Below are 13,902 nucleotides of genomic sequence, written 5' to 3' on the forward strand. Positions count from 1 at the left end.
CACTTCTCTCGGACAAACAATCAGCATACTAAAGTGCTTACCGGTGCCGAGTCCCTCCGGCGCGTGTAGAGCTCCAACAATCTGCTCTCACCGCCGCTCTGTTTAAACACCCATGCTAACCACGCCTACCAGCTCGAATGTGCCGTTGCGTTTACACGTCATCAGGCGTAGCGGGCATCAGAGATCAGCAAGTATTTTGTGTGCCAGAATTTGAAACAAAGGTTTTTTCAAAAACTATTTTTTCACTAACAATGTCCGCATACATATACACATCCAGAATTACCACGCAGCCCCTAAAACTCAATTTTAAACACAACTACAGTCCGAACTGCTCGACAGAATTACACCAAATCTGGCAGAAAACTAGGTCTTTGTCCAAAAGAGTCCTTTTGTGATTTGGTGTAAATCTGTTCAGTAGTTTTGGAGTTATTAAAGAAAATGAAAATGTGTATATCTAGAGGCACAAAGTCTCCGTGAATATTGATGATCTCGCGCCAAAATCTGGATTGGCTTTAACCAGGAAGTGTTTGGAGCCATCTTGGGAATTGGCCTCAGCCAGTCCCCCCCAAAGTAACATAATAATAAAGAAAAGGGGGCAGGGTAGAAATACCCTGACCCCCTATCCCTGGAGCTGGGGTCCCCCAGGGACCCCACTAGGTCCAGAAAGCATTATAAAAAGATTTTATCACAAAATCGTAAAGATTTGCAAATTTGTGACAAAAGTTTTAAAAAGAAGCCGAGTCTTCCTAGCTTCTTTAAAACCCAACCCCAGGCTGGGACAGGTCCTGGGGGCATATTTAAATATAAATAATGGGGAGGAGGGGCACATGCACCACCTCCCCAGAACATACACAAATATATTATGGGAATATTCGGTCCCAAGCACCAGCACCTTCAGATGAAAGATTTCCTCCCACATGCAGGGAACAGCATTTTTGGCTGCTCCCTGTATGTGAAAAAAATACAGGCTCCTGTTGGAGAGGGGAGCCAGCTGGAACTAGGGGGTATTGGGGCTCCACAAGCGCTCCTTTGTAGTCTCATTGTCTTCTACATAGGAGGATTCATGTAATCACAGTATTCTGGATGATGAGACATGAGGAGCAATCATATTGCTGAAACGTATGCCCTCTTTGTAGTTTTGTTATCTTCTATATTGGAGTATTCATGTAATTACAGATTTCTGGATGAAGAGGTGCAAGAAGCAATCACATTGCCAAAACAATGGAGCAGTGGCAGCTATAAACTATGGTATAGGCCCACTGAGGTCTACATTGCAATAATCTAATTTACAGCCTCTGCCTCTCCTTCTCTCCTGACTCTAGAAATATGGATTGCAGGGAAAAGAATGGGACAGATAACACGGCCTCATGACCACCACACCACTGCCAGGGAACAGGCGGCTGCTGCGGGGCAATGGCAGTCTGACCGCTCGAGTTGTAACAGGGTAGTCGGAAGACGACCACTCATACCCCACTAGTCTTGCAGTCCGTGGACCGCCAGACTCATAATTGAGCACTAATTATCCACAATATTCCAAATCCTACATTTAGCTCCAACTCAACACAAAGTTTATCAGACACTCTTCACTATAGAGCCTGGTGGAAATCTAATTCGATGGCTCTACCCAGACTTTCTACAACACTTCGGATTTTCTCTGCCTTCTCTTTGTACTCACTGGGAGATTGATATGACTCTGTATGATGCAGACTGGATTAAAATCATGGAATACCCACACAAGGTATCCCGTGGCTCCACCTTCAAACATATTCAATTTAGTATCCTGAACAGCTCATACCTCACACATTTCTGATTGTATAAAATATTCGGCAGTACTGCCGCAACGTGCCCCGATGCTTGCAACTAGGAGTTGACTTCCTGCATATGCTCTACTCCTGCCCAACATCTCTTCCTACTGGACCAAATTTCTCGAGATCCCTACAACCGCTACAGGTCAAGCGCTAGTGAATGATCCTGAATTGCTCATCCTAGGCCTGTTTCCTCAATGAAAGCCTGAGAAGTTCTCCACCAGGTTCCTTAATCTGACTGCAATATAACACTTCACTTGAAGGATCCCTGACCCCTTAACCTCACAAATTGGAATAGGTTATCGCTCTCCTGGTTTCAACCCTAGACCTCCCAGCTACATAGGGAGGAATGATCTGGTCTTAGGAAATTCCCTATTGCACAAAGATGGAACACTCTGGTGGAGGCCTTTTAACACTGTATCAATGACGATACTATACCACTCAAAACCCCCATCCTACATAACTTATCCTCTACTCACTGCAAGTACCGAAATATGTTCGTACAAAGAAACATGCACTGAGAAGTGGACCGAGCGTGCACAAATTCTTATTATGATGTAAGGACTACCTCACCACTCTGTCCTTTCCCTTATCACCATGGAGACTTTTAGCTTTGTCTTTATTCACAGTTATGTACTGCAGCAGTGGCTGGACAGGGGCTCACGAGCACAAATTTTGTGCTAAAAAAATAGCCACTAACAAAAATTGCTTATGGTCTGGCTATTCATGTTGTTCCTGTGCTACTGCAATAGTAGTTTTAATATTTAAATTACATGATCAGGTGTAATAGTGTAATTTCAGGATTTTCACATAACTAGCGTAACATGAAATACTGGAACTTATTCAAGATTATGTCTGTGTACCTAAAATTTTGCCCGGGCCAAATCCCCTACCAGTTTTTCATTTTTGAGAAATACATTTCTTCCTTACTACACTGTACTTGCCATTTTTGAAATTGCAGCATTGTAATCCCTTTGGCAGAGAACCTATATTATAAGAAAATGTTTCTACTGAAAACAAAGTTGGTGCATTTTCATACGTTTGCTCAAATACATTTGAAGTAAGCCAGTTTAAAATGATTATCAGTTATAGACTTAGAGATGGGATCGTTCTACATATTATATAGTTAAAAATGATCAGTTCATTCAGATCTGGATGTAGAATTCAATCAAAGTGATGTAAAGTTTGTATATACATTTTTATACAATTATCAGGTGTACTGGCATTTCAAATAACATAAAACTGAATTGATATTATCTTTGAAATGTATGTGCATTGACAGGTGTGAGCACATTGTTAGGTGCTGTATTCAAATTGCTTCAATTAGGAAATGCCATTATAATTTCTAATTTGTTTTATTTTTAGATGTGAGGATGTAAACATATTTGAGTTTATTGCACTACCCTGAAGATGCTGAAGATTTCGAATAACAATCAAGGGAATGCAATATCCATTGTACAGAATGATCACAAAGAGTTTTAATAATTTTATGTAGAGGCACTGGATAGATGTAGAAGTCTTCTATTGTTTCCCATTACAACTATGGTTCTGGATACAATGTTGGGTGGACCACCACGGACAGGCCGTCAGTGGTATCCCACAGGACTGAAAGGCCAATGGTCCTACCACCGCATTTCAATGCAGGCAGCTGAACAACAGAGGTCAAGGGAAAGACCACCAGCTCGGGCAGAATCCAAGATCCCCTCAGGGCAGCGGTTGGAATCATATCCCAACCACAGGGGCATTGTCTGCACAGGCGCCAGCATAGGGATTATGATGTCCATTTCTGAATACCTTTTCATGGGGCACCTACCGCCATGAAAAGGCAGCCGGAGAGGGACTTTAGGGGCCACAAGCAGGGCCCCCGTGGGACACTGTAAAGTGGCCCTCGGGCCATATGTAGTGCCCACCCACACATCCATGCAACGTGTGCCAGGCACCCGAAGGTGTCTGGCACACGGTGCATGGATGTTCACAAATGGCTTTTTGCATGGGCAGCAGCACAAGCCGTAGTGGAGCAAAGCACTTTCTGACCACCCCCACTGTGGTCAGATCACAATTGGGCGGCCAACTGCCCGATATTGTAATCGGCCCATACTTTTACCTTTTATAATTATTGTTCCTATTGAGCTTTTGTATTTAGTTTCTGGTCAGGTTGTCAGGCATACGGTCTGTTTTTGTTTCTGTCATAGAAGCACAATTCCTTTTCTTTGTGACAATGGTTATGGTAAGGGAGATATTAATTCTTAACTAATATGGTCATATTTCTAATTGTGCTAGGAGACATTCCCTGTCCTACATAGTGCCCAACATATTCCTGTGAATTTGATTCCTATTCTATTCCACACAAAGGAACTTAAGTCTGAGAAGGATGTGGCGTATGATTTACATTCCCTATGTTTCACCACTTCATTGCTCCCCTTTAGTTTTGTTCACTCCTGATATTTTGCTTCTTTTTTCTACAGCTGTATTTCTCTATTGGGGTTTTCATCCTAGAATGATATACTAGGCTTTTTCGTTATGCTGACTGAATCGTTTTGAAGTCCTGGTTACCAGCTCTGGTAGAACTCTTCATTTTCAATCAAAAACTATCAATAGTACCATTGGGGCTCTTCCTGTCATTTGTGGCTTTTCCTCTTAACTGGGAAACTCTTAAGGAAACACATGACATTTTCATGTTTTGTCAAGTTCAGCACTGGTCTGAGGGTTCTTGATTTACTTTAGCAATGCCTTACACTAGCATGATTCTTTCCTGCAGCTTTGATGCTATCTACACAGAGCAACAATGCATGTAATCATGTGCCCTGAAGAAAGCCAGCAAGGGAGGAAAAGTACAGAAGCAAAAAAAAACAGAGGCAGATGGAAAAGTTGTTTGGAGAAATTCATCAGGAGATGATATGAAGACTAGAATTAGGGTGCTAAATTACCCAGGTCTAAATAGGGATGAACACAGAATCAGAAGACTTGCCAAGGAGACTTGAGGAAGATTGTTTTATCCAAGAAAAATTCTGATGAAAAACAAATGATACACAAATCTAGAACTGGAGATAAAGAATGAGATAAAATACTGTTGCTTATTTTACAGCACAACTCCTAAATTCATCAACATTTTAGAAATAAAGAAATACGAACTGACATTAGTGGAAGTAGAGATGCCTTCTTGGAATGCAAAGCAGCCATAACCATCCACTGCACTCACCATCTTGTATGGAGAATGATGATACAGCTCAGCTCTCCCTGAAGAACTACGGAACAAGGAAGATTCCAGAAAACAAGAAAAAGTGGCATCCAAAGACATACAAGAGCTAGTTTAGCCTAGGAAGAAGCCATTAGAATCTACTGTGACAACCATCTTGGATCGGGAATGATAACATAATCTTGCTCTGTCTTTTCCTCTGCCACAAAAAGCAATGTGGAAGATTCCAGAAGGTAAACAAATGCCTTCCTTAATAAATCTTTCCCAAACAAATTTCTCTCCCAAGATGTTCCTCACACAGAGTTAAGATTTTAGGGGAAAATGATTTACAAACTAGGAATACCATAACAGCAATCTTTGTGTCTTTGAAATGCATGTGCGTGTTAAGTGCAGGGTGGTATTGTGGCCACTAGGAAGAGTCACTCTTTCTTCAGGCAATGAATGAGTCCTTGACTGAAATGAGTGCACTGAATTTAATCACAAAGGGTGCATTTTTAAGATGATGTCATGAACGCAGGGTGCAGTTGCTAAGAAAGTGTCCAAATTAATGGAGGTTTATGTGAGTAAATGTTCAATTAAGAAAGACACTGTTGCAGAGAATATTCAGAGTTGGTGGAGAAAGACAGCAAGATCACTGATAGTCTACGGCATGCTTGAGTGTGTTTGGAGATTATTTGAAAGGTACTCTATATCAAAAGCAAACACAAGGAGATGATTGGCGGAGTGCTGAAAATTTTCAGACACTCACACCCAGTCACAGATCTGGGTTGAATCCAATGGCAAAGTGAGCAAAGAACCCACGTCTGTGCATACCTGGCCAACTTAGGGCGAACAAAGCAAGTCTAATTTGCATATGGCTGGGTCTGAACTGGGGCGGCGAAGTGAGCTAAATAAAGATGAGGGATTCAACCCAGATCTATGACTGTGAGTGTCTGAAAGTTTCAGCGCTCCGTCCAACATCTCCTTGTGTTTGCTTTGTTTGCCCTAAGTTGGTAGGGTATTCCCAGACGTGAGCCCCTTGCTCACTGTGCCACAGGATTCAAGCTAGCCAGGCTGATGAGGGGTGTTACCCAGCAAACGGGCCTAGGATGCTTGTTTCCGGTCCACGGAAGACCTGGCTTTGCATTTCGGTCTGGACTGTTCCCATGAGGCACAGGGTCAAGACTGATTTGCAAATGGCTGGGTCTGAACTGGGTGGTGAAGTGAGCTAAAGAACGATGATGGATTTAACCCAGATCTGTGACTGGGAGTCAGTGTCTTAAAAGTTTCAGTGCTCCTTCCATCATCTCCTTGTGTTTGCTTTGTTTGCCCTAAGTTGGCAGGGTATGCCCAGACGTGGGTCCCTTGCTCATTTTGCCACTGGGTTCAAGCTAGACAGGCTGATGAGGGGTGTTACACCGAAACAGGTCCCTGGATGCTTGATTCCGTTCCAGGGAAGACCTGGCTTGGCAGCTTGGTCTGGACTGTTCCCATGAGTCACAGGGTAAAGGCTGATTTGCTTATGGCTGGGTCTGACCTGGGGTGGCAAAGTGAGTTTAAGAACGATGATGGACTCAAACCAGATCTGTGACTGGGGGTGAGTGTCTGAAAAGTTTCAGCACTCCGTCCATCATCTCCTTGTGTTTACTCTATATCGAGAAGCAGATGTTACCTTTAATAGGCAAAAGACAGACCAGACCTAATTGGTAATGATGATGGTATGTGTGATGTAGAAGGGCTTGTCTCTGCTGGATTAGTATGTTCAAATCTAGCATCAGTTAAAACTGAATCCATGTTTTAAATCTGCATTGGTGATGTATGCTAGTTGCTTACAATGGTTTGGGGAAAGTCTCACAAGTGGTGGATAATACTTTAGTCAGTTACACAATCTATACTACTATTATAAAGCAAGAACTTTGGACCTTTGAGGCGGGTAAACTCGGGAACCACAGCGCCAATCCACACACCCGATACATCATTGTAATCGTCAGGGTGTGCAGATGGACATAGGCTATATAAATAAAAAAAAAACATTATTTAAAAAATTGACGATAAAAAAAGTAGTCCCTTGCAAGTAGCTCCGGCCCGACATGCGTGGTGACATCAGGAGCGCGGGGAGGAGCGGCGTGCAGGAGCGGAAGAGGAGCGGCGGACATCAGCAGGAGGAGCGGCGGACAGGCTGGAAGGAGCGGTGAGTAGCGGCGGACAGGCGGTGAGGAGCGGCGAGGAGCGGCCGGGAGGGGCGGTGAGCGGCAGATGAGGTAGGTTATTTATTTAATTGGGGTAGAGTCAGTGCGGGTCTGGCAGAGTCAGAGCGGGTGTGGCAGCTGAATTGGGGTAGAGTCAGTGTGGGTCTGGCAGAGTCAGCGCGGGTGTGGCAGCTCAATTGGGGTAGAGCCAGTGCAGGTCTGGCAGAGTCAGTGCGGGTCTCGCAGAGTCAGCGCGGGTGTGGCAGAGTCAGCTAATAGTAGTATAGGAGAGCGGCGGATGAGAACATGACAACATTACAAATGAGCAAAAAACAAAAGCAAAAGTTAGATTAAATGAAGCAAGCGGATGAGGTAGGTTATTTATTTATTTATTAAGGAGCGGGGAGCGGCGGATGACAACATGAGAACATTACAAGTGAGCAAAAAACAAAAGCAAACGTTACATTAAATGAAGCAAAAGCAAAAATGACAATCGTGAGCCAAAAAAATACAAGAGCTAGCAAACGGTACATTACAAAAGTGACAATCGTGAGCGTAGCAAACGATGCATTACAGGAGGAAAAAGTGACGTGTGCAGGTTACAAAAGCATGCAAAGTAAACATAGAGGTATAATACTGCAATATATGGAGGAAGGCTCCGGGGGACCCACGGACAACGTCGGGGCGGCGGGGGGCCTGAAGCCTAATTGCTCCCGGACAACGTCGGGACGGGCTGCTAGTCATAGTCATAAAATACATCTTAAAATTGTTAAAGAAATTTTGTAGGTAGAAACATGATAATGAACGTACCATTTATGGTGGAATTGATGGTTCAAGATAACTTTATCAGAGACATGGAATTGTATCAGTGGGTTTCTCCAAATTTTTGGGATAGAAAGGAGGGTATAACTTTATATTTGCACATAGACCTTAAACATGTAATGTAAACCTTGTTGACTGACTCACTATCACAAAACAGCAGAGCTAATAAGCATGTAAGGATGTGCAACCATGTATCTTACAATTGGCTTAGACGTGGCTTAGCACCATATCAACTTTGGTCCACGATCAAGACCTTTGGTGATTTCATCACACCGGAAAGGACAACATTTTCACAGGGAAATGTTGTTTGAGATGTCCCAGCCATGGCACAAAAGAGTTGGGGCTGTCAAGTGTATAAAGTTTAAGCATTATGTAGATAATTTGGGCAAAGCAGTTTCAAAATTGTCATGGGTCTTCAGGGGATTCAATATTATATTAAACACTGCTTAACTAGATTCCAACAACAATATTACTGCCATTTTGTGGGTGGTTGCAGTAAGTCTGTGAAATGTTTTGCTGAGAAAGACCTGCAACGGTTAAGTATAAATTAACTCTGCAGTAAGGTAATTCATTTATGAAAAATAAGGATTCAATTTCAGTGCTTTAATATTAACATTATTTTCCTGAAAATATTGTTCTAATAATGGATGTGACCACATAGAGTAGAGTCCGAGTACTGCCTCGAGGGGGGAGAGTATATGACAATCTACATGAAAGTGACTGTGCTCTGATTTTTTTATTGTATACATGGTCTGTTAAACATTTTAGATACTTTACTTGGTGTATCAAATAAGAGAGATCAACATTGATGGTTGACATGATGCTTAATTGGAGAGTTGGATGAAGAATTGAGATCAATATACCTCCAGCAATGAAGGTGATCAATGTAGCTCTTGCAATAAAGCAATGAAGGTGGCAGAAGGTTCTAACATTTAGTTGAGTGGCATCCTCTTGTATCGTAAAACAAATCTTTCAAAATTCCAGGTACTCTCCCAGCTTTACTTCAAATAAACATTTTGCCATGGTATTGGCGGAATCATTTGTAATGCTCTAGTTGTACATTTTCTGGCAGGACAACTGGGAGTCCAGTAATCATGTTTATGAAAGTGTTGTTTTCTTGAAACGTTTTTGCAAGTCCTCAGTTACTGAAAATATAATAAAAGTCAGTACACAAGATTATTTTATTTTTATTTATTTTGATATTACACTTTTCACTAAAAGGTAAAAGGCAGAGCCCTTTCAGGACAGGCAAAAGAGTAGTTTTAATTTAGTGATCAGTGTAAATAATCCTTTGCTCAACCATCAATGTAAAACCATTTCAATGTCTAGATACCACGTGGACATTAATCTAGTGTCAACGGGTTCACCTTTTTAAATAAAAGTCAAAGCATTCAACCAAGAACATATCCCTACTCTTTTCACAACCATCAACATTTTTTATCTGATTTTAAATGTTGTCACAAAACATCACTATGTAACATAACTGAAATTCTTTGAATAAACATGTGATATTAAGATACCACGTTGTACACTTGGATCTGGTTGAATAGAAAAATATGTTTTTGTCTTTACATGGTCCTTTCCTTGACAAAATCAATAAATGAGGGCATTGCACGTGTGTGATCTCATTCTCAGAGTGCAGCCTGTATCAGTATCTATAGTTTGTGTTTTTTAGAAAGTCATACAAATGCTGTGACCATGAGATTTTAGAGCCTCTTTTACTCTCCTCGGTCTCTATTTGAGATGTTCAGACCTCTGCTGTGGGATGACTTCTTCAGGAAGACTGATCTCTGTGTTCCTCAGTTTCTGCTGGCATTGGGTAAAAATAACTTATATTGTGGACCAAGGTTCATATTGGAATAGTTAGTTTATGTTGAGTTCTGGACTAATTATTTATCATCTAGATAAATTCCAGCCTTCTGCGCTCACAAAATAACACAGTTGCCATTTTTTTTAATTTAACATTTGAAGATGGAAAATGAAACAACAAAATTGAAAGAGAAGTAGCACAAATGTGCTTTTAAGGGTTGGCAGGAAATTGCTGCCCGGCCCTCTGCCAAAAATAAGTATATTAAAAAATACTGTTTTTGGGGAGGGAAGAACGTGGAGCACGTTGGAGGGGAAGCACAGGTGGGTAGGAGGAGAAAGCAGCATTTGAAGGCGTGAGAGAGGAACCACATGAGAGCACAGGCAACAAGAAGGGGGGGAGAAGCACATTAAAGCACATGCAACACTGAGGGGGGACAGAGACTGTGTTGCTTAAGAAGAACAGAAGCAAGAGAAAGTAACACAAAGCACAGTGATGGGGAGGTAGAGCAGTATATGAAGGAAATAGTTGGGCAACACATGCACTCTCCTAAAGGGTTTACCAAAAAGAAGAAAGTAGTGCTTGAAAAGTAAGCCCTAAACTGATAAAACATTGTAGATAACTGTAAAAAAATTAGGAATATGTCCTTGGTTAAATGATTTGCATTTTGTAAAAACAGGACAACCAGTTACCACTAGAAAAAAATTGCATGTAATACATTAACATTGAAATGGTTCCGCGTTGATGATTTGGCAAAGGATTGTTTGCAGGGATCACTACAGTATCACACTCTTTATGCGTGCTCTTGGGATCCCCAGATTAATAGTCAGGTGAAGTGTTTCAGTTGGGTGTTGCAAGAGTGATAGCGGATATTTTTTATTTAAAGCAGATAGAGAGAAGTTGTTAGTGTCTTTGTTTTATGCACATGTGGTTACTGGGGTGAGTCAACTCCAGTTGCTAAAAGGACATGTAACAGTGTGATCCATGGATCCGTTGTGGCTGATGAGGAAAATAATCTGCTTATAAGGTTCACAAGACCTTAGAATTTATGAGAGTTAAAGAAAGAAGCTCAATGGAGTATTATGTCAATATTTCAAATATGCATTCTTATACACCTGTGTTTCGTGTTTTTGTAAGATTGTGACACCAGGCTTTGTGGGCAAGAGAAAACCTAAATTGGCACCGCAAACATCATTCTTAACAGGAACAGTATTGAGGTACAGGATAACATTGAATGAAATATGAAGTGTGACATGTCCAAGGATTTTACTGTTTCATGGTGAAAGAAGGAAGATGAATGGAAGTAAGGATCAAGGATAAATGAAATAAGATGCATGGACAGCACATCGTTCTATCATAAAGACAATCTCAGACATGTGAATCCACTCTCAAGACCATAGACAGTAGATAACATTCTGAGAGTCAGCAAAAGTAATAATGCCACGTCAGCGGGGAGAGCTCTGTACGTGTAATCTACAACAAGGGCAGTTTAAAATTAGATGTTTCTATTTCAGATGCATCAACCCCCTAACTCCTCAATACCTTGTAATTCATTTTTCTTGTACCTCCCCGTTGTCAACTTCAGAACCCCCCAGCAAATGATATTTCGAAATTGCCTTTCAAAGAAGCGAGTTTTTGCATATGAGAAGTTAGTCAAACATCTGCACCATACTCAGACATCTGTATCCCTGTTTGTGGTTCACACAGGAGAACTAAGACTTCCCTGTGAGATGGGGGAGTGCTAGGTTACAGGTATGCAGGAAATTAACAATCACTGTATCACCAACAACTGGCCTGTCAGTGGCAATATGTCTGGCTGCAGTTACAGTGGCAGTTGAGCCAACACGTGCACTAGCTGGAACAAATTATTTTAGAAAAAGAGTTAGGCTTCATATTTAATTCAAAAGCGAGATTATGGCTTCATGGAGGCTGATGACATTTTTAAGATAGTATGATTCCTTCTGGACAAATGTACACACTCTGTACTCATATCAAACGCGAGAATACAGAGTACATTTTCAAAGGAAACAAGTATACAGTTCAACATGTAGTCTCAAATTCACTACCCAACTGCGACCCGGCAACAAGTGCCTTCAAGGAGACTAAGCGGCCCATTGGGATCACGGGCGGATCGCCACTGCCCACATGGCGGTGGCAATCCACCCGTGAGCTGACCCCGCCCGCCACCCAATTCCCCCGCCATATTACTATGGCGGGGGGAACTCGTTGACCGGGCGGAAAAGGGTTTAATAAGGTGGCAATGTCTGTTAGACACCGCCATCCATATTACTATGCAGGCGGAGACATGCGGTGTTTGACATTGGGGTCCTGTTGCGGGCCCCCAGGGACTCTGGGGGGTGCACATGGGGGGTACCTATGGTACCCCCCAGCAGTTCCATGCACAACATGCATGGCAGGCACCGCGCGGTGCCTGCCATGTTGTGCATGGAAGTGCACAACATACCTTCCTGCAACTGTGGCGGCCGCATCCTAATTGCCCCCACGTGACCCCCGCCCTTATGGTGGGCGGTCCCGTTTCCCGATAGGGTGGCGATCCTAATGACCTCCTAAGTCAGCTAATGTCTACTGCTGCTATAAAAGTGATTGATAAAAAACTGCCATTTTCCATGGAGCAATGAATCCTGTCGTAATGCTGTTCCCCAAATAATTCAGTGCTGCGTTTTTGCTGCTGCAGATAAACTTTGGGTATCTTTTTTCAGTTGCATCTGCTTTCAGGAAAGGCAAGGTATCCCATTCATGTCCGTGCAAACGCCACATGATTCAAGCACATCTCACAACAAACTAATGTTTTGTCTTTCCTTTTTATAGTAGTAAGTTGCAGCATGCTTTAGTACTTAGCATGATACATGTAAGTGCCACTGGCTATCTATATGCAATAACGTCTCCATATTCATCTATGGTACATTAATAAATGACTACCGCAACCCTTAGCAGAATCCCTGACATTTGTACCCAAGAACACTCATCTATGCAAGCTCATGCTGAATCTAGTTACAAACGATGACACTTCGTCTTTTTTCTCCAGCTAAAGCCTGCTCACGGGTCTGTCCAAATGCAGTATTGAGGCAGGTGTGATCTCTGATAAATTACACAAGTCCCTATTATTTACCCACTCCACTAACTAAATGTTTTGTCTTTCCCAAAAGTCCCCAGGATCCCTGTCCTACTAAAGACCAAGTAAATGCCCCACAAAGGTTGAAAGTCACTATGTTGTTTTTTATCAAGGAGAACTAACATTACTGTTTGTAATCCAATAAAGGGAACGGTAAAGACCATTGCCAAAATTAAAACTTTGATTATAAGTGGTTCCACTCATTTCTGGTTCCCTTGAAGGGCACTTCCTAACCACTGCACGCACTAATATCAGGGGTACTAAATATCAAGGACAAACATATATCGACAGGAAAGTTAGAGCATGACTTAAAGTTCAGAGGATGAGTTATCCATCACAAACGTGATGGATAGCCCTTCTATTGTATTACAAATGCATTAAATCCAACTGCCCTTGTAATACGGTGGACGGGATATCCGTCATGTTTGTGACCCATCTGCCAATCTCTAAATCAGGCCCTAAATCTAGATGTTCTCCAAACTCTAAACCAGGCATTAAATCCCGATTTTCAATACCTAACTCCAAAAATATGTACCTACGCAATACAAATATTTTCAAGTTATATAGATGTGGAGCTATTCTTCATGTCGATATTCAATTGCATAATCCCTGTCTTGCCCATCTTTTTTAAAATGATCATTTAGAGCCTACTTCTTTGAATTAAATTGCCATTTTTGTCATATGTCCCACTATTTTGAAACACAGAAAGGTTATAACTTCGTAAGTCATAAATTTGTACTTTGTGTGCTCACTGAATGAAATATTCTATATGTAATATTGCATGGTTTTGTATGTTTTTGTATGTGTATTAGTAATTGCAACAGCAAAACTATTTGCGTCCTTCCATTTTTGTAAATTATAATGTAAGCAAGCAAGGTGTGATTATTTTAAAATAATAAATCAAGTTGCTTCTTGAGCAGAAAACACAACTAATCTACATTTTCCATTGGAAGCACTGCATAGATTTAGGG

Source organism: Lissotriton helveticus, chromosome 8, assembly GCF_964261635.1.
Source record: "Lissotriton helveticus chromosome 8, aLisHel1.1, whole genome shotgun sequence".
NCBI classification, from domain to species: Eukaryota; Metazoa; Chordata; class Amphibia; order Caudata; family Salamandridae; genus Lissotriton; species Lissotriton helveticus.